Source organism: Neopelma chrysocephalum, unplaced genomic scaffold, assembly GCF_003984885.1.
Source record: "Neopelma chrysocephalum unplaced genomic scaffold, ASM398488v2 Primary Assembly neopelma1_63, whole genome shotgun sequence".
Classification (NCBI taxonomy): domain Eukaryota; kingdom Metazoa; phylum Chordata; class Aves; order Passeriformes; family Pipridae; genus Neopelma; species Neopelma chrysocephalum.
Genome location: NW_020897720.1, coordinates 2,284,165 through 2,306,776, shown reverse-complemented (window position 1 = coordinate 2,306,776; position 22,612 = coordinate 2,284,165). Strand labels below are relative to the sequence as shown.

Here is a 22,612-nt window from a genome sequence, read left to right as displayed (position 1 = left end):
TTTGGGGAAAGGTCTTTTACCTTTCCAGCCTGCGCAATGGATTTTTTTAGGTGAGACACAGCCTGCGCTGAACTGAGCCCACCCTTTAATCCTAAGGTTCATCTGCCGGGGCCAAGCAAGCTTGGACAATGGCAGTGAGGTCCTCAGGACGTAGGTTTGTTTAGAGTGTCCTTCTCATAGATGGATGGCCACATAGGGCTAACGACCTCCATCAGGCCAGGAGACCGGGATTTGAACCCGTGGTCGCAGCAGTGAAAGTCCTGCACGCTAACCACTAGGCCACCAGGGGTCTCAATGGCTCACAAAACCAGTCTTATAAAAGATTCATTTTAATTAGTGGATTTTTTTTTTTTTTTAAGCCATACAGTGATGTTGATTAGCCCTACATTCCATAGATTTGTGCAGTAAGAGTGTCAAGAAAGCACTTGGAATTAAAAGAATTAGATACTGAATATTAAATATTTTTAATATATTAATGAAATATCCTTAACAGGTTGTAAGACCGATGTAAAACAGAAGAATACAAAGGTGCAGATTATTAGTATTCTACCCATGAATGATGTAGGTTTTCTTTGAAGTTACCTATTAAAAAAAGAGGGCTTGTTGCTTGAACTACATCTCCTCTGAAAATAGATACATTCCTGCCCTTCCAGGACTTCTCCTATTTTTACATAAGTAAAAGTAGCTTAAAGAAAAATCTGATTTGTCCCTTGATCATCCCCAGGAAAAATGTTTCTTACAGAATGCTGCAGGACAGCACCTGCTGCCACTCCATTGATGATGCAGCAGATACATTTTAGCAATGAGCAAATGATCAATTTTTTTTAGGGCCATAATGATTTATTTCTACAAGAAATAGCAACCTGTGCTTACCTCAGATTGCACCCGTGCTTGACTTGACTTCTCACCGAGGCAGCTGCGTGACCTCCCTGAACTCTGAGAGTATTGGCAAAACTTTCATCAAAAATATGCTAGCATGGACTTTTTCAGTTATTTTGCACTATTACTAAATGCCCAGTGATTCATTTCATTTTTAGAAGTGATGTGCTTGAGGCAGAATCGGTTTCTTTATTTTGTTGGAAAGATCCTCATTGTATCCAGAGCAGTGAAAACCTGGATTATAGCTGTGCTTGGTATCAGTTGTACTTCCCTGAACACAGCAACTTGTTCAAGCTGAGTGACTCTTACAGTCTTTTTTTTCCTAACAATTTATACATTTGTCCAAGTACCTAAACTTTCTTGCCTTTTTTCTTCCTAGGAGATGCACCATAAATACTGTATTTGTGAGATGTTTGACTCTAACCAGCCATTTATTTTAAAGATCAAAGAAATAAACATGTGGTGACTTTTTTTACTTCACAGTATCAGCAGAGCACGACCAGATTAATATGTACAGAACTCAGAAATGTAAAGTTTAATTATTTACAAGCATTTCAGCTCATGTTAATTGGCAGCTGAGAGTGCAAACCCTGTGTTCCCCAGCCAAACAAGGCTTGACTGTACAAGAGCAGTAACTAATGGGCTCTGATCAGGCAAGGAGAGCTTTCAGTGCTCTTTACAGTGGGGTTGCCTTTGGTGAGTGCTGTCACTTCTGCCATGGACTAGGAAGAATGATTCCTAAGGCAAAGTTGGGAGTGTATAATAGGAACCCTGAAACTCCTGAGTTTGGTGTACCAAAAAAAACCCCAAACAACATATGAATGTACTGTATCATGTCAAATACATCTGTCTCAGTTGGTTGTTGCTTATCAGTGTAATCACAGGGAAAGTAGTCATTGTCCATCTTAGGCTTTTTCCCACCTCCGTGGACCACTTGGATGCAGGTTTAATGAGAACTGTATTGTTATCTTCTGTATCCCTATCACTGTCTGTTACCAAAGGGATCTTTAGGGTTATAAAAGGAAAAATGTGTCAGTATGTTCTAGAAGATAACCCATAATGTTTGTTAAGGAGGGAACAGTGATTAAGGATAGAGGGCATAGCTATTGTTACATCAGCAAGCAAACAAATTTAAGTGAAATTGGAATTTGCCCCTGAATATCAACGCAAATAATATTGTGATGCTTAAATTATTTAAAGTTAGGTAAAGGTATCAGACTAACGTGAAGTGTAAATTACTGTCTCAGGATAAATAGATATTGAAGAACTTATTCTTTCGTTGAATATGAGAAAAATGAAAAGCATACTGTGTTGGTAGGAAAGGCGGTTTCTATTTCAGAAACCCCTTTGGGACTGAGGAGCTGCCTGACTTCAAGCTGAAAGGAAGAAATTCCATTGAAAAAAGTGAAATGCGAAATTGTAGCTTCACTTGCCATGTATTATCTTGCCTGTGTCTGTTTTATTCTTCTTCTTAGAACTTGCCTTTTATTATCATTTTAATCATCTTGATCGGTTTTATTATAATCACAAAATGTCAGCCCGAGGAAGGTGACAATCCAGTTGTTATTTTGTTTCAATGTCACCTTTGTCAGTTCAGGCTTAGCTACCATTTAAAATTTCGGTGTCAATCCTTTGATTAAGTATCACTTGTGATACGAGCAGTATTTACAGGGGAGCAGGTACAATAAAACAGCACTTTGATATTCCTGCTCAGAATTAACTTCCACATCTGGAATTATTCACCTGTGTCACCTTAATGACTTTTAACCCTTGAAATTTGTTCTTGGATCTTAATATTTGATAGATAAATAATTTTGTATTATTAAATGACACTGGTAACTCTCTGGCTGTTTGGAACACTTTTCTGTTGTTTTTCTGTACCCGTGATCACAGGTGGATATTGTTCAAATACCTCTAGTATGAATGTAGAAGTTACTTTTCAAGACACTATTAGCTTTTAACTATTCTAACATTCCAAAACCTTTCCTAAAAATTACCATCACAGAGAATAATTTGATGTTCTCAGTATCTGCTTAAGGAAAAAAAACAACTATGTCATCATTTATATTTTATTTGGGATACATTTGAAATGAGAAAAATGCACTGATTGTTCAGAAATGTAAAGAATTATTCAATACTGTTTTGCATTCTTAGTTTCAGTGCAATAAAGACAAACTATTAAAAAGAGGGACCAGTTAATGCAGCATAAAGATGATGCATAAAATGTGACATCTCTTTAACATTGAGAGAAAACACTTCCCGCCATTGAGTGCTTTACAGCAAATGCAAAATATTGACACAGCCCTATTATACCAAACAGTAGACTTCTTTCAGAAAGATAATTTTATAGAAGGGGTAGTATCATGTGATCTTATTAATATTTATGAAATATGATAACAGAAAAAAGGGAATTGGGAGAGCGCTGCTATCTTTATAGACCCTATCCATTTCAGCTTCAAAATGTTTTTCATTTCACACATCAGACACTAATTAGCAAATATCTAATTAGTGTTAGAAGAGTAATCGCACATGGGAGTTGTTGAGGCTTTGAGCTTTCATGCATGCAAAAATAGTGCCACTTTAGGTACATTTGTTAAGGTACAGTAACTTTAACTTTTATTTTTCTCTGAACTGCGTGAATTAAAATAAAAAGCAAAATGAAACTCCAATAAGTGGGGGTGGGAAAATGACTGCGTTGATGAAGAGTGAGGCAAGATCCAGAAAAATTAAAATTTAGGTATTTTGAAACTTCTGCAGGTGCTGGTAAATTCACTAGACAGAATAGAATATAATAATAATTTGATTTGGTTTTACTTTGCAGGTGAAAGATTATCTGTAATGTTCCTCTTTACAAAACAGATAATTATATAAACCCCAAATGATTTGAACACACAATACACCTAAGGGTGGAATAATCAAAATGCTATCAGAATTCTACCATTTTGAAGTTCTCCAGCTCAAGTATGTCATGGTGATAAGTTTCTTGTTATGAATATTAATTATTAAGTTATGTGGGGTTTATTTTGCATTTTTCTTTTATGAGAGACATAAATTCTATATGAATGGAATCTACCTTTGCAGTAATTTTGTCACAGAGCAGATATTTGCATTTTAGCTAGAAACAGAGGTTGTGCTAGGTATAGAGTGTTGTGCTTCTGTCAGCATCAAACTACAAATGTGAAGGAGGAAATAAAACCAGCTATTTTTGACGTCTGGTTTTCATTCCTGGTTTTAGCATCACTTGAAAGTTCACTCTAGAGTTATATGAGCAAAAACCTGATTTCAAAAATAGCCAGACTGTATGAAAGTAGTATTAATGATAAAATACTTCCATACTGTTTAAATATGCAACAAAATATTGAAAATTGCTGGAGGACTGAAGAATTAGTCTTTTTTTGATTCTCCTGAATCTGGTAACACAACCTTTTTTGCTCAACTTTCTGAAAAAGAAAAGTCTGTCTGTCGAAGCTGGGTGCCTTCTAATTCATATTCATAAACATTTTTTCAATAACTATTTACTATCAGTTTAATTTTGAAGATAATGTGGGTTCAAACTGCAGTGTTTAGATGGAGAAAAAGCAATTCATCTGTGATCTCCACTAAATTGATTTCCATTTCAGTGGAAATGGCTTGTCCTGAAGTTTCGACTGTCCTCAGCAGAATGTTTCCTCCTAATGATGCAATATTTGCACGATATCAAGTTGTCACACTCCAGAATCTGGTTCCTAAATATCAGAGAAATTGAATAGTCTATTTTGTTGAAGGAGCTGAATGGAAAACAGATGTAAATAAAGAGCATAAAGGCTCTCTGGATGTACTTTAATTTTTTATTCTGTTCAGGCAGCCAGATCTGCATGGGGTTTACACTTATTTCCCAAGTTTATTAATAAAGCCACCAGTAGGCCAACAACACAGGAGAAGGGACTATCAGATGTTGGATCATGTGTCAGCTTCTTAAAAATCTTACCCATTATATTGCTGAGCAAAGTATTTATTCCCCAGACTCAATTCCAGTGAACTCTTAATTACTGGGGTTTTTTTATCTTTTGTTGCCTTCTGTCTTAGACTCTTTTTGAAACCACAGTGAATTCCTAAGCTGTGGGTCACTGAGTACAGATGAAATTTTTAAACACGTGAATGAAAATTAAGTGGGAAAAATGGTGCTTAGATTATAAAGACTGCGTGGGACTTAATAAAAATGGGGGGGGGGGAAAGAAAGTTTAGAAAGAGACCTCTGGAAAATGAAGGAGATGGTATTTCCATGCATTGAAGTTTCCATGTGTGGCTTAACAGCATTGTTGGAAATGGGTTGATTTACACCGCTATGGTCTGTTGATGTTCCTTGGAAATTAAGGGGGCATGTCAGCACATCTTTTTCGTCATCAAAATGCTGCACAAATAGTTTGCATGATGGCAGTTTTCCATCCAGTGTGACTTCTCTAATTTCAGCTCCTGTTTACAGTAATGACCCTCAGGTCTGCTGTGCAGCTCAGGATTACCAAGGGTTTCTGTAGGAAATGCTGCTGCCACCAGTTCCAGTGACAGAGGAGAACATTGGAGAAGAGGGAGGCAAATGACTTGAAGCAAATTTGACAGTACAGCCTCCTTCTCCTGACTCCAGTTTGGTTCTCCAGTCACTTGTCCTTGTTACTGTATCATCTGTACCAGAAATAAGAGTTTCTAAACATTAATAAAATATTAGAACATGTACTGCTGGGTTTAGGTAAATGATCCTCCTTTATGTTTTTTTTTTTTTGCTTGTTTTTAAGGCTGTAGTTGGTCAGGAGTTGCTACACAATAGATAGAATACATAATACGTACATAAGGAATTATTTTTTTTAAAATGCATATTTAGTTTACTTTTAGGAGATTTGTGGAAAAATTAAACACAGGAGAGTTTTCTTCAGTTGAATATTAATTTTTGTGTCAGGTTGTGGAGTTTAGTTTTGTATTTCTTTAAACATTGAGGAAATCTTTTATTTCCCTTAATTCCTCATATTTGTCAGAGCAGGGCAGGTTTGTCAGGACAAGAATTTTGTCACATCACTGTTGGAGAATGTCTGTCTTAAAACACCACTGAGAGGTGAAAGAAGAACCATGGGTAGCAGGAATGCTATAGGACTGGCTTTCTCCTTTCCTCTGTCAGCTTGAGTGTCCTAATTTATAACTGAACCTCCGAAGGCTTTATTGCTGTTCCCCTTCCAAATAATTGACATGTCAATGGAAATGCAAGAGCAACCCCCCCATGGGTAACGGGGACACTGAGACCCTGCTCTTACCTCCTCCTCAAAGGATCTCTAGAAATGCCTTCAATGCATCCATTCCTGAGTGTCATCCTTTAGTTGGTGTCAGACCAGAGCAAGGGAGGGTTTGTTTTAATTTAAGCCCACTTTTTTTCTTACGATCAACATACATGCAGTTTTATTGGTCTGTATTGATTTTATGTAGCAGAATAATAAGCAAAATAAAAATAGTCACCAATTGTTGAATTGTTACACCAGTGGAACCAAAAATAATAATAAAGCATACCTTCGTTAGTGATGTTTTTCAGTATTTGCAAGATTTCTGTTCAGTCAGGCAGATGGAATCAAGCTTGTAAACATCAATTTATAGTAGATTTCGCAGGTGTTTAACATCTGTCTCAAACATTTGATGGTATTTCCACACAGCCTAATTAGCAAGGTCAAAAATCAAAGATGTGTATATAAAGCAACAGTGACCAGAACGTAAATATGAATCATAAGCAGATTCTTGATATCCCATGATGATTTACTGCTTGTGAGAAAACTTAGCCTCATTTTATTTAATTCTTCTCCTTCCTATTGTAAAGATATACTAAAAAAAATATGTTTTGTGCTTAGTGTAGTGACATAGTTAAGATATGAAGGCAAAACCATTCTTTTGGGTTCTTTATTTACCATATTTCCTGCATTTAGATTATGTCATCCTTGTGGGTTTAACCTTTCTCCATTATAAAAAGTGACTCTGTAAAAGCATTTCCATACATTTCAAAACCTTTTTTAAGTCACTGCAGGGTGTGGCTTCACCAGGGAAAGAAACTTTAACTCAACTTTTTGGTTTTGATTCTTGAGCAAATTGGTTTTGAATAATCTGAATGTACTTAGACTTCTTCTATGTATGTTAAAGAATAACAATCTTAGAAGTAAACTATTTTATTTTGTCTTCCAGAATTCAGTGAGAATTTAGTGTTATTCAGCTTGTAGAAACTATGTGTTACCATGTTATTTCATAGTCAGAAAATGGGACATCCTACAAATTAACAAAAAGATCCAACCCAAATACTTCTTTGGAAAAGCATTAGAACTCAGTCAGGGTCATGAAATGACAATTGTCTACTTATTAAAGGTGATAAACTTGCTAAGGAACCTGAAGCAGATGAATGTTGTCTCTGGGGAAGCACATTTGCCATTTTCAAAACTGCAGATTTTGAGTCTGCATTGGCTTGCCACAGTATGTAGATCACAACTAGAACAGGTAAATGCAATTTATGTAAGCATATAAATCAGAGAGTGGAGTTTTAAGTACCCTTTCATGAATTAGATTTGTCTCATAATATTCCTATTAAGTAGGTAAATATCCCTGATCCTCATTATTTAGAGATCAGGTGGCATTAGCAAACACAAATTATATTTCAGCAACAGAGTTTCAGGCTTTTCAGCTGAATATTGAGATCATTTCTAAATCAGCAGTAAATAATTCTCCATCTCCCACATAATTTAGTGTCTTTATTTTCTATTTCCTCTTCTGTAAAGTGGGAACAATAACACTGTATGCAAATTCAATGGAGGTAACACAGAGAACAGTTTTTCCTGGTTTTGAGATCCTCAGTGGATATTGCCACCTGCGTGGTGCCGCTTTTAGGAAAACTTCCCACTGTGTAAAACTTCTCCATCAAAGTCGGGAAAGCACCAAAATGGGTTTCACGATGATCATTGAATCCCAAAGCTTACTAAGACTGTAGGTGACTGTGCTAGCAGCAGCAGCTTTAGTTAAGCTGTGGTTATTTCATTTTCTTCTACAACCAATACAAACCCAGAATTAAACTCTTTTGCAGAAGGCTATATGGAATATGACAGTATACTCAACATATATTATTTAAGAAATGCAAAACAGAATTTAAAAAAAAAAATGTTCATATTTATCCATAGAACAATTAGATTTTTCAGGAATCTATTTGGATTTTAGGAGACCACCTTATTTATTTCCCTCATGTAAATTAATGCTTTTAACATACAGTCTCAAATAATGTTCCCTCATTCCAGACTGCAATATATATGGTAGTGTGTTGCTTTTATTATCCCTGGTTGTGTTTACTTGCTTGATCAGAAGCATAACCAGGTGGTACCATCTTCTCACAACAATTTCACTTCCCTTTGAATGAGAATGGCTCATTTGAAGTTTGTGAAAGGCATATCCGTGTGGAATTCATAGGATTTCGTGTTGTGATACAGCAAGGAGACTTGCTAGAAATTGCCTGTTTCAGGCTGATGATGCAAAACTAGACATCTGTTAAATTAACATCTATCTAACATTTTTGCCTTTCAGTCAAATGCATTCAAAAAATTTAAATCTTTTTTAGCTGTCAAAACAATCTGTCACAAGATATTTATTTTTTTGTATAATGGGTTACTTAAGGAAAGCAGCATATGGTTGAGTGAGATGCACCTATGCTGCACCTCCCCAGCTCTGTATTACCTGTGAACTACTGGAAGATGTACAGGCTTAAGTGATTACCTCTGAAAATTTAAATAAATAAAGTAGAACTCTGTACTTTCTAACCTGTTAGATCCCTTTCTATTTTGCGTTTTAAATAAAAAAACCAAACTTCTAATGTTAATTTTGGTAATAAAACCTAGAAAATGTTTTTTGTCTGCCTTTTTGTCTTAGAGCAGTCCATGGGATGATAAGTACATCCTGCAATAAATCACAGTGGGAACAAGCCTGCATTCACCTACAGGTTTGTTTCTTTGCTTAATTTAGGCTATTCATTACTTCTCACATAGAGAAGGATATAATAACACGTTAGCAATTACAATTATGTATACTTTTAATAAAAACCTGTATTAATAGATCCTAATAATGACCAAAACAAAAAAGCCTTCAATGCAATATATAGCTCTGCATTGTGCTGGGTTCTCATTCCATGAAAACACACCTTGTGTATCTCGGTGACATATTGGGTCTGCTTTTATGTGCCCCTTTTCAGTCCTGTAGCACTGTGCCCTGCCCTATCCTGCAAGAATAGTACTGCAATTTCTCCAGATTAAATTCACAGTGAAATCCTGGCCTCGTTAAAGTTCATGGGTCTGCTACCTCCAAGGCAGTGAAACCTGAATTGACTGCTTGCTTCACTGTGTTTTCTAACAGATAGGCACACTGGAAGCCAAATGTTAAAGCTGTTTAAATTATTTCTCTCAGAATTTATTTGTATACATTTCTTCTACTTTCAGGTTTTGATTTATGAGTGCTTGAAAAACAGGGTTTTGCTTTGCTTTGCTTTGCTTTTGTTAGTCCCACAGCACATATAAAGCTGTGTGAATATGAGATATTTTGCTCTGGGAATACTCAGCAGCTTTGCAGGCGGGTGAGATTGGAAGTTCTGAGGATGGGATGTACTTCACCCCTGGGGAGAAACGTGGCACCCACAACCACTACAGCCCTTCAGGGGCATCTGGCCTTGCTCATTCCTGGTGTAGTTTGGATTTAGGCTCAAGGGAGGAACAGCATTGTATAAAAACATTGCAATAAGTCACTGTACTTCAGGAGTTATTAACAGAAAACTTTCAATTCCCCTGGAAGGAATTCTGTGGGATTCCATGTTAGTATGGCATTCTTAGAGAGAAAGCATTTAAACATGGAGAACATACAGGGACATAGACTATGGAAATCATTCATGTAAATGTCACTTTTATCTTGGATTTGTCATCTAATTTTAATACATTGAATTCCATGAATATGTTTAATTGTGGTTTGCTTTACATTAAGTTGTATTTGTTACTACTGACTGCAGCCAAAATATAAACATGTTAATTATAATTACAGGGGTTTTTTAAAGCTAGTTGTTTCATTTTTGCTTTGACAAATGTGCTGTAACAGGCTGCAGAAACTGTTTTAGGGTTTTTGGGAGAGTTTAGAAACAGGTTTATTCTAGTAAAGACTTTATTGTGAGATAAACGATGCTACTATCAGAGAAAGAAAAATGAAAACTTTAGAGATCACATTGTAGACAAGTGTACATTGCTAGAGACCCATGAACTTCAGTGGAACTTATAGGGGTGTTGTGAAGCTTTTTTTGTTTGTGAAACTTTTAGGTATTTCAGGTCTTTAACATTCACACAAGTTTTTGTGTACCCAGATGACTGAGTATTTCAAGGAAGGACTGAGAGAGGAGCATATTTCATCAGAGTAAAAATGTGTCGATGTAAATGTTTGATTTCCAAAGCCAGTGGTCTTGATTACAGAAACTAGAATTTCCTTTTTCCTCTTTGTTGTCACTATTGTGTCTATTTTTTAGGAGGTGTTTTTAAAGTGTTGATATTCTTAGGTGTAACAGACTGTGACAAGCTGAAGCATGAGCCTTGCCTTTCCTGGGCAGAGGTAGATTGGCAATAATCTTTAGGAAAGGTGACAATAATCATTACAGCCTCAGGGCTGTACTGAAAGTCCACTGTAGGAGAAAGTGTAGGTATGAAAGGGTTTTTTTTCTACACTGCTTAATAAAATGAAACCTGTGCTTTTGTTTGATATGCTAATAGCAGTCCCTTTTGTTTGTTGGGGAAATCCTTAGTATGTGGAAGCTTCTTTCTGATCTGACACCCCCGTAAGCTGATCAATGGAAAGTTGATCCTAATATCCCACTGCAGGCAGTCCCCTCAGAGTGAAGGGTCACTCAGTGTCCAAATTACCATGCTCCCACACTGGGCTGCTGCTGCCATCCTGTTTTCCTCTCATCCTCCTCCCAGAAGCCTCAGTCTGTAGCTTCCTCTGCACGTTCCTCCCACCTCTGCAGAAGGTGCTCCTGGCCAAAGGCAGAGACTGGGCTTCTCTGAGAACTGCTCTGGGAAATAAATGGTGTGGGGGTTTTGCCCAAGTGGAAATGGAGACCATGTCATTCCCACCAGCAGCTGAACCCTCACAGTTCCCTACAGCTGGAATTGCACCCAAGAGGTGTATATATATATATATTTTCACCAGCTGGCTGCCCATAAGCACCAGGACAGACCACGTAGGATGTGTTGTCCTTTACTCACTGGCAGGCCAGTCAAAGGAGGTTTTTTTGCTGGCTACAAATTTGTGCTGGCCCTGTTAGGAACTGCTCTTTCAGGAAGGTTAAAAGCCATGCAAACAGCAAAGCCCAAGAATTTCCAGTGTTACAGAGTGTGGGCAATGTACCTTCAGGCATAGGTACAAAAAATGGGAAGAAAATTATTTTAAAGTGCTTTTGCCTTAAAATGGGTTCTTGGCTTTCCCTTTATCTCTCTCTTCCTTTTTCTTTTTTTCTTAAATGAATACTGTTCTGAAGAAGCAGATTTTGGGAGCATTGTGCCGGGAACAAAAGGATTCTTTCAAAGACTTGTTGCTCAATCTTGTTTACAGGATTCTTCTTTTCCTGAAGCCATCTAAAGTCTTCTCAATTATTCGCTTCCCTAATGTATTCATATTTGCTGGAATAAAACTTGCTCTATTTTGAGGAGGACTGCACCAAGTGCAGTTGTTCCCAGTGTTTTCTGAGAAAACTGGCAATGACACTTCTTCCCCCAGATCTTTGTGTCCTCCTGTTCTATCCACAACTCTGCTACTTCCTCTTTTTCCCCCCATCTCAAGACTTCTGCAGCCACTTCCTTGGCTGTCTGTCCTGCTGCTTCCTCCTTGACCTCACCACCTCTGCCCTGCCCATAAATTGGGATTTTTTTAAGGCATTTCAGAACTTCCAGCGTATTTTTCCTCCAGTATTTCCTTTTCTGTGGTATTATGACTTCCCATACATGCCATGCCTTTCCTGTTGGGTGCCTGGAATGTCGCACAGAAATCATTCCTTAGTGGGTAAGGAAAAACTGCACTTGTCCATGTGGCATTAATAATAATTATGATCATAATCATCTTTGGGAATATATTAATATTGTCTCCTTACATATGTATTAGGTTAACACTTAGCTAAATAATCATAATTAGCAACTTGAAAATTTTGTGTAAACATTAGTTATTAAACCCTTAAATGGGTCCTATGAGGTATCATTACCACCATTATATAAACAGAAAAAAATTGACCACATCAAAGATAATTGTCTTTCCCAAGATCCAGCAGTGAATCTCAAACTGAGATGTGATTTGATCTCCAAGGCTCTATTTCAGTCATGGGTTTTGCATGCTTTAACACACTGACTCCCAGGAGTTCAGTGTAACTTGTCTGAACAATAAAAATATTATTGTTTACATTCTATTTTTCTAGTCATCACAGAAGAAACAAGTTATCAGTACTAGTCCTGTGGTTTTTTGGGGGGTCACTACTGCAAATAAAAAAAATATTTTTGGGGGATGGCTTCTATAACTCTATTATTTGTAACCTTAGGTGTTGTTTTCTACTTTGAAATAAAATTACTGAAGCAAGATATTACCTGAAAAATTACAAGCTCTGTTAGAATGCTGTTGAAAGTTAACCCAAATGGCACAGAAATGTCATATGTAGTTGATTATAATCATGCTTCTGTGTAGAATGTTATTTTTGTATATTGCTCTGGTCTGTTTATAACCATTAAGAAGGGAATTATGCACAGTAATGTGTCTAGATTCCAAGGAAGTTATTTGGCCTGTACATTATGATTTTTATTTGTTGCTTGGCTGCAGGACAGCATATGGAGTCATTATCCACTTAATAACCGAAATAGATGCAACCTCCCTTCCCCTCGGTGAGTGTGGGGAGGGGAGGAGGCAGCATCTGTCACCTGTGCAGACAGCCTGCGAGGTGGAGGGTCACTCAGGGCTCTCATCTCTGCCTTTTCCAAGAAGGGCTGTTTGCTTGTGGGTTTTTTTAAATTATTATTATTATTTTAGTACCCGGAATAATGATCCTTTCCCAGGAAGGCGTGGGCACTGCAGTGGGAATGTGTGTTTGCACTGGTACAGAGCACAGTCCTGCCCCAGAGGGGGGAGGCTCATCAGGTACCATGGGCAGTAGGGCACCTTTGGATCCTGGGATATTCATATGCCAAAGAATGAAAGATGCAACTGAGGAAATGAGTTCAATGTACTTAGAGGCCATAGAGAAACTGGCTGACCTAAGATTCCACGTACCTGATTTGCTTAAAGACTGAAACAGTCACATATTGAGTGAGGTCTTTGTAGCCAGACCAAAAGCATTTCCATGTTTGCATATTGTTCTTTGGAATATGTACTGATTCTGCATGTCCTTGTCTCCCTCTGTTGTTCAATTTCCTACTCTTTTTTGTATGCTTTTTAATGTTTTTTTTGGTCTTGCTGACTTGTAATCGAGTGGCTAATGGGGCCAACTACATTTTAATAAGGTTTTATTTGGTTATAACTTCATTTAAAGCATTCGGATCAGACTCATGTAAAAAGTAATATTTTTTTTTTCATTCAGCTGCAGTGTGGTTAAAAATTCACTGTAATCCTGTGGTTAAAATTGTTAATCTAAAGTGAAAACTATACACATTAATTGTTCACGTTACTAGCAGCTATCAGTGGTGCTAATTTTGGTTTTTATGCATGAGCTAAGCCCACAGTCTATACCTGAGTCTCTGAGAAAATAAAAGATCTGTTTCTTCAGGCACCTACAGCATCAGCCTTGTCATGCTGATGACTGTGGCGAGACAGGATTGCCATTAGTGTTGGCCCTTTGGCATCTCTCCTCGATCGGTGCCCGGCCGGGCTGCTCAGGTATTCACCGCACATCGCAGCCGCAACTGGTATCCGAGGGCTCTCTGCTCTGCTCCTGCCGGAGCTGTGTCTCTGTTCAGACGCTGTCAGCTCTGGTTTGTATCACACCCTGCTCCTCTCTCCTCTGACCTTCCCTCGGCAGGGCAGGTGCTCCCCCCCGTCCTTCGGGTCCCGCACCCGGCGCACGGCGGGTGCCCTGCGGTGACCGGGCTTCACTGCGGGGCTGGGCTGGGCTCTGTCCCATCGCCCGGTCCAGGATGTTCATTTCCTGCCGTTCCAAAGAAAATCCCTATGCTGGACCCCCCGGGTGGGTGCTTGGGGAGGGGCGGTGCGTGATGCGCGATGTCCATCCCCCGAGCGCCCCAGGTGCGGCTCCTGGGGATGGACCGTGCGGAGGTACCCGCGCATCTCCCGCCCCGCGCCGGGCGAGGAGCAGGATGGAGGTAGCGCAGGGGCTCCTGTCTTGCCCGCAGGTACGTGCTGCGGCTGGCACGGGGGGCGGCGGGGCTGTTCCCGGTGTCGGGAGGGTGATGGAGTGCGGCCAGGATGGGGAGCAGGGAGCGGCTCAAGTGAGGCGACCTGCTCGGGCAGCCCCTGGGGTCGAGTTCCAGGTGAAAAGAAGACCCACCGCAACAGCAGCAACACTCACCCCAAAGGGGAAAAAAAAGCCAACAAACCACCCAACCCCCCTAAACAAACAAACAAACAAAGCCAACAAAAAACCTTCCCGAGTGGAAGGTGTGCCTGCCTGCTGCAGGGGGCTTGGAACTAGGTGATCTTAAAGGTCCTTTTCAGCTTAAACCATTCTGTGATCCTATGAAAAAAAAAAACACAACCAAAGCAAAACTCAGAATTTCTGCCTTATCCTCTCCTTTCTCCCTGGAGCAGCTGGAGGCTGGGGCTGTGTGAGGAGGGAGCCAGCTCTGGTTTCCTCTGGCCCGAGAATCTTTGGGTGTAGAGGCTCAGTCTGAAAAGAACTGCAGCATTCAATGAGTGCTGTGTTAGAGATTAAAGTTCCTGGAGTGGAACCCCCAGCCCTCAGCAGAGATACCACCTGTACAACTGTGTTGAACTCAGCTTTAAAGGTTTGGGGGGGGGCAAAGCATTGTGTTTATAACTGAATAGCTCGAGCATTGGCATCCTCCTTACTTGCTGTTCTAGTAAATATTGGGTGTCATGAAAAAACTTGTGAATGTGTTACCCAGTTAGTGACTGGTACAGCTCCAGTTTGGCAGCCTCAGCCGTTCTGCTGACCTTTGTCACTCCAGTACATCTCAGCACACTTCATCTCGGCCAAGAAGAGGTTTCTCAGAGTGTGACATAGCAGAGCACTTGGGTGCTTGCCTAATTCCATGAGCTGCTTTGAGGCCTTTGGGCAAGGACGTACATAATAAAAAAGCAGTTCTACAGGTAGTAGATGTACCACAGCTGTGGTGGCTGGGCGGGATCCGAGGGGAAGCAAACTCCTGATGGGTGACACCTGGGAAGCAGGGAGGGGCAGTGATCTTCCTGACCGGGTGTCCCTGTAGTGGAGAGTGGTGATTGCTTTCATTTGGGGCAGCTGAGGGAAGGGCGGGTAACAGGGCACAGGTGTGGCCGCTTGCCAGCTCTCAACCCCTGCAGCTGGGCCTCCCCAGAGCTGGTTTGTGTAGCCCAAATGCTTGTGTAGCTCAAATGTTTGTGGTCACCATCACAGCTAGAGTTGCCTGAGGGTGGCATGTAGCTCCAGAAATGCAAGGCTGGGTGCTGTTCTTGCACGGATGTCATTTGAGTTGTGTAAGTAAGAGAAATGCATCTGTATCTTTAGTTTTGGGTGGCTTATCCCGGACTAACAGTTTCTTCCTGCTATCTTTATGGTAAGTGGTTGTTTTGTCTCGTGAACTTTAAGCATTGCCAGGCATTGAAAGTGCTTGAATAACATCCTTTCATTGCTCTTAAAGGACTTCTTGATAAGCATAAAGAAGTGTTTCCATTCTAGTGAGTACCTGAAAATGTGTTTTTAGGCTTTGGATCAGACATAACTTATGATGGTAGAATGGGTTTGGCTAATTCTTATCAAACTGAGAAGCATTTTGAAAATTAAATTCACAGTACTGTATGTTTCTTCACACATTTTGTTTCTTTGTTATGAACATGTATTGGTTGATGTCAATTAATAGCTTGTGAATTTGGTTAACAGGAAATCTGTTACAGTTGAGACAAAAACTAGGTGCTATGATAGAGATAAGGGCAACAGAGTGCTTATACTTTATGATTTATTCATTGCGTGCCTGCACTCATATCCTTTATGCTAAAAGAAAAAAACCAGCAGCAGCATGGTATTGCTTTACATTATTGTAGTTACCTTGAAACTTTAAGCAGCAGAAAATCTGTAATGAATAAGGTTTTATAGAATTTCATCAGGGATCCAAGTGTTTTTCCATACAGTTCAGTAAGCACAGTTTAAATAGAGAAAAATGAGGGGAGAAAAAAGGTCTGGTTGATTGTTTGTTTGTTTGTTTTAATGTGTAGATACCCCTCCCTGATTTTGTCAAGCATAGTTTTCAAAGTATCTGTACAAATCAACTGTTATCTATACTCCATTCATAGATGGGATACTGGGTCACAGGGAGAAGAAAAAGTCATAAAAAACACCCCAAAACAGGAAACTCATGGAAAGAGGAAATTGAGGTTATTAGAGAATTTGAGCTCTATGAAATTGTTTCTCTGTGTTTTTGTTTTGTTTTTGTTTTTTTTTTCAGGATTGTACCTCTTAAATATTGTGCTTTCGGTGTGCATTAAGATGAGCGCTTCCTGGGAAGTCTGTGACTCCCTCATGTTGTTTAGTGTAGTTCAGAAATATTCCTGGCAACTTCCAGAGGGTTTTTTTGGTATTCAGTATCTGAAATTGTACCATTGTATTCCAGATTTCATAAGTAAGGATCAGGTAATTATAGTTTTTAATTTCTTCAGTGATAGTCACAGGAGAGGGTTGAAAATGACAATGGCTGAAAAATAGTAAAAGTAAAGATAGTTAGCTCTTCTTTTTTTTGTTAATTGTTTTTTCACTTTGTCAGAAACTCCTTAGGAGAAAGTTTTTGGTTTAATGACTCTGGCTTCATAAAGTTGAAGAACATTTCAAATAACAGCCAGACAGTTCATCAGTGCTCTCACTGGTTACCAGTAACCCACCACTCAGCTGAGTGGAAGAAATGGTACAGTCTTGGTCAAGTTTCCATGGAATCAAAATCTGTATGTTCTAAAGAAAATAACATCGAGGGGGGAGAGGGGGGGAATTTGAATGTTGTTTCTAAATTGTGATTATTTTTAAATACAGCAAATGACTTACCATGAATATTTTTAAGAGAATGAACATACCTAAAAAGCCACATCTTGCTATTTATAATGTGATCTGGTCGTGTTTCAGAACTGTGAAACAGTCGTCGTAAAACCAAACCTAAAATGTGCATTTAAATGTTTTTAAGTTTTAATCATCCATAGTGTAATGTCATATTTGCTTTTTACAGCATTTTTAATATGCATGTGTTTTTTGAAATATTTCTGTCGCTTTTTAACAACTTACCTAAAATCCTATATCTTGAAGTTCCCAAGAGTCAATCATGTCAAGCTCTTGGTGTTCTCAACATTCTAATCAGTACTTCACATTTACCCTTTTTTTTTTTCTTTTGCTTCTCTGTGTGTTCTCTTAGTGGTGTGACAGGGATAAAGGCAGGAATGACTTTTCTGGCTCATACCACAGGTTCATCAAAACCTATGTCTGATGTGAGCTGAGGGAATGCCAAGAAAAGGGGTTCAAGGGTGCTTTTATGTGCCACGTCAACCCTTGTTTGTGGAATTTTGCTCTGTGTTCTGCACCACAACAGATGGGGAGTAAACCCAGACTTTCTGGAAGCTACCTACCCTTTTTCTTACCTACTCATTTGTTGAGTCACAGTACAGATGCAGCATGAAACTGTTTAATAAAAGAACCTCTTGACTCATGTGATGAGTAAGGCTCTGCAAATATTCAGGCAGCACGAAGGGACCGTGCAGTTGTTTTTCTATATTGTTGTTTGACATTGCTGGTATAGCAGTATCTCCAGTTATCTCCATGGCTGTGGTAGCTGTTGGTGTAAAGGTAACTGTTCATCAGGGGTCTGTTATACGTGTGCAGAATCTAGGGGTCTTTCAGCTGGCCTAGTAAACTGAGAAGGCTTGATAATTGTGTTTTATGAGATAAGGTGTTCTGTTATAGTATACTAGTCCTCTTGGTCCCTACATGAAACAATTTGAACCATTAAATGAGTTTTCAGGTGTTACTAGTAGGGTAAGACCTAACCCTGTAAGACCTTTGTGCTTCAAATATGAAAATATGTGATATACATATGAAAAGTGGAGTTCTGGTGCAAAAACTGTGGATCAGGACGTGAATAAACAAGAGCAAGTATTAAGAAAGAAAGATCTTTGTTCCTGTTTTTCTCTTCTTCCGCTGTGTCCTGTATTAGAGATGGAACACCATTTTTCTGTTTTCATCTTGGAACTTCACTCTTAAAAAGTTATTGATTACACACCCCCCACCCCTCTTTATTTTTTGGCCATCTCTTGAAGTTTTAGGCATCCTTGGCTCATGACACAGATCAAATTCAGCTCCAGAAGGGCAGAAGGTCTTTGGACTCTGACAACAAACAATTTAAAGAGGTTTATAGATTTGGTTCTGTGTGTCTGGATTACGATATTCTTGTGTCAAGATAAGCCCACAAAAAAAAGGTTTTTGATGACTCTGGTTATTAGGGAATGACAGCAGTGGCCTTTTAATTTGTTGACATCCTTCTGCTTTTTGCCATCTGTATCATAGGTGTAGCAAAGCAGTGTATATAGAATCTGGAATTGAATTCACAGCAGAAATAATCTCACAATAGAAGTCAGCCTGAATATAGGTCAAGTTAGTGCATAGGAAACCAACACATCTTCAAAGCTGTGGCTCAAAGAAGTACTGAATGCTCAAGGGTATACTTAAGGCATGAATGTTGCATATTAATTCAGAGGACTGGGCAGTAAAACTGGGGTATGTTCAGTTTCTAAGTGTGTTACCCTGTACTCTAAAATAAATTGTACTCTGGGTGAAGTAATGTACTCTGTTGTCTCAGTGTAGATTTGTGCTTCATGTAGAGAACTTAAATTATCTGGTTGTGAAGAAAATCCTTCACGAGCTGCACGGTGCTCTCCTGGAAGCCTCCTTTGTCTTTGCAAGCAGAACGTGCCCGTGCAGCATGGAGGAGCTCTCTGCCCATGACAGGCAGAAATCACGGCAGGCACACCTGAATCTTGGAGGCAAATTATTCTTTCCATCTCTAATGTTATTTGAGGCACAGGGGTTTCACATGAACTGGTTGTTATGTAGGCACACATGAAGGTAATCTGTTTGCTGCTGTTTTAAAAAATGTAAGTCTTCTTGGAGAGAGACTTCAGGAAATGTTTGAGTACTGAGGACAGTCTTAAAAGGCGTTAGCATTTGGAGCAAATTGTAATTGGAGCAAAAATTCTAAACAGACAGACAACAAGTTGGTGCCACAGAAGTCTGAATTTTGAAATGTCATTTTAACGCATATTCCTCTATGGTTTTACAAGTAAATAGAAGGGCGGGGTGGAATTACATGTCCTTTGAAATTAGTGTTCCCAAATAACCAAGAACATACTGATTATCTCCTATTTTAGCACTTTAGCAAAATTTACAAAAGTACTGATTTCCATTCATTCATGAAATGATTGGTTTCAAAATATACTAACACTTATTTTTATGAAATAGAGAAAACTACAAATTAACTATGTAAACAGAATAACAACTTAGGTATTAGTTATTATCACTTACTGAGTTGACAATGATAAGAATCAAAGATTATTTTTAGTAGCCATTAAGAAATCTGCATGACTCATTACAAGCTGCTTCTGCTGGTATTTTCTTTTTGTTTCCTTTGCAGAACACTTGCCTGTCCCTTCTCTCGTGTAACACAGGCAGTCATAGATCAGTTTGTTCAGCCATGCATACAGTGAGTAAGGTTGTAGTGTTTGGACCAAATGGAGGTCATAAACAGTTTTAATTTATAATGATGCTATCACATGTATTCAGTTATGCTCAAAAAGCTGCATTTAAGTGGTTTTATAATTCATACCAGCAATAGCATCACAGTTTTTCTTCATCCTGCCAGGCTGTTGTGTGTAGCTTATGCTTGTGCAAGGTCTTTATCCTGTGCCTCTCACCAGTAAAATTATGTCTGATCCAGACACTTGTTTTACCCCACTAAGTGCATTTCTTGTTGTAAATTGGATGCTGGGAAGTTAAGTATAGACAATATAAGACACAAGGGGTTTTCTTGTGTGCTCTGCCTCAGTTCTAGCCCTTGTGCTAGTCCTTGTATTTGCTCTGAGCAGTGAACAGATCACAGTCTAGGGAATGGTGGCTGGGGAGGGATGAAGGGTCTCACTGTGCCATTCTGCTTGTGTGGTGTTTGTGGTGTAAGAGATCCAAAGGTATTACTGAAACAGGGTTTGTGGAGGAAAAAGGTGGTATGCTTTATTAAATCAGTGGATGTAACTGAAAAAAAAAAATGCTTTCAGACACAGTCTGTCTTCAGGTCTGAAACAGAAGAAACAAAACCAAAAGGTTGGAGAAATCAGTTGTGTGTTTGTATCACCCAGCTAGGTAATTGGCAAAGTAAGTCTTTGCTAGATGTAAAATACAGAAGGATATTGCTAAGAGAAAGTGGTCATGAGCTCTTTTGCATGGCCAGAAGCTTTCATTTAGCTCCAAAGTCAGAGTGTTTCTGGCCAGTAGTCCCTGTGATAGGTGTGAGCACTTCTGTAGTCATTTGCCACTTTGTTTCCCCATAATTTGCTGTCATGATGCTCCATGTTCTAGATAACACTGCATTTTCCTGGGAGGGGGCCGTGGGGAACCAGCACCATTGAAACAATGCAATGTGTTGAATGTTCTTAAACTGCTTTGTTACTACACAGGTTTCAAGTCACAGGGTAGGTGTTTGCATGCAGGCTAATGACTTCCTAGACCTAAAGCAAACAGAAGAATGATCCAGTTTTCTAGTAGAGTAGGCAAGTAATGGATTAAGAGGTTTTCTGTGATTAAACTTGTCTTGGCTTCTTCAGGTAAGATTGAGGGAGAGCTCTGATTTAGTTATTTTCTCTGTAATGGTGAAAGTGTATTAAAAAAAAAAGGGCTGGGAATCAGTTATTTATATCTCTGCACAAAACAGCATTACTAGTACATTTCTGTGTTATTTGTAATGTTCTCTGGTGTGGTGCTGGTATGCTCCTGGAGTACTGCTTGAAGAAGTTTAAGTGGAAGCACATTTAACAGCAGTAAAATAGAGTTTTTGCATTCATGTTCATCAAAGCCTTGCCTGTCTTATGGAAATGTGGCTGCTTTATAGAATAACTTCCTTCCATAGGAGAATGACTTGCTTTGCTCACTGGAGCTGTAAGGAGTCAAGCAGTTCAGTGTCCAAACATTTTTAGTTCAAACACAAGGTCAGTTCTTGTAGAAAACAATTTATTTATTCCATGTACAAGCTTATGCTGAGTTTTAGCCACACAATCTTACATCTTCCATGAAAACAAACTGCATGCATGTTTTCAAGTGTTTTGTTGACCTTGGATGCAAATGCAGGGGCTTGGTTCCATTGTGAATTTCTAGATAGGCCTGTGAGGATTAATAAATACTTCTAGAAGTACGAATATACATGTTTGTATTTTTTGGAAGTTGTCATGGATATAATCTAGTACATTGTAAGAGATGTGGAAACTTCTTATCAAGTCTTCCATGAGAAAAGCAATTTACCAGTAAGGGTGAGAAAATACAAAATTAACAGGAAACAGGAAATATCTCTTCCTTAATTGTTCCTGTTCATTTTAAGTGTGCACAGGCCTAAGCACACACTGCATAGGCAGAGGGGCTTCTTATAGGAACTTGGAATTTCTTTTTGCTTGTTTTCTTTTTAAAAAGTAGATAGGTACTTCCTTTAGAGTATTTACTAATAATTGTCCAGAAAAAATTTGCAATAACTGAACACATGGATCTCTATTTCTCTCTCATCTTTACTGTCCATAAAACGGGAGACCTTTGTAACACCAGCAGAGCAAGGAGAAACACTTGATCCATCCCACAAACTGCTCCAGTGATAGGTCAGGCTAATGCTGTAGGGAGAGAGGTTTAAAAGCCCATTGTTCTTACTAATATTTGTCTCCTTATGGTAAATTTTACTCTGAGCTCACATGTTGAAGATGGCACAAGGTTAGTGAGAATCTGATTTTAATGGATCTGTATTTATGTCAGTGTATTGCCAGTCCCCAGGGGACAAAAAATAAGAGGTGGAACACTGAAGCAATCACAAATTTATCAGTAAGTGTGGGGTATGGGTCAGTTTGCAAGCTTAAATTAAAGATTTGTTTTGCAAGTCTTGCTATACAAATATGAAAACTGGATTCCATCAGTCCAGAGCTTAATATGATGGTTTCTGGTGAGATTCTGGAGGCTAGCATTCACAGAAAAACATCAAGTCTTGAAAGTTTTGTGGTACAATAATGATACATAATACTCAGTGTTGAAATGGACCACTGATACCCTGATAATCACTTGTGAACTCATCTTTGAAACTGGAAAACCCTTACAAAAGTGGATACTGAATTATGTAGAGCTGTTAAAACACTTTTTTTTAAGCTAGTTACGTATCTTCAGGCACGGATGCCCAAAGGTCACATGTGTGACTTGCATAAGCTGACACAGCAGAGTGCTGGACAGATCTATGTCCAGATTTCCAACATCTCA

The 22,612-nt window shown here is 38.9% G+C and overlaps 1 protein-coding gene across 14 annotated transcripts in view; it reads left to right on the top strand.

Moving 5' to 3' along the window:
- TENM2 (teneurin transmembrane protein 2) overlaps positions 1 to 22,612 on the top strand; it is a 643,539-nt gene that overhangs the window by 279,137 nt on the left and 341,790 nt on the right. The gene's annotated exons all lie outside the window — the stretch shown is intronic.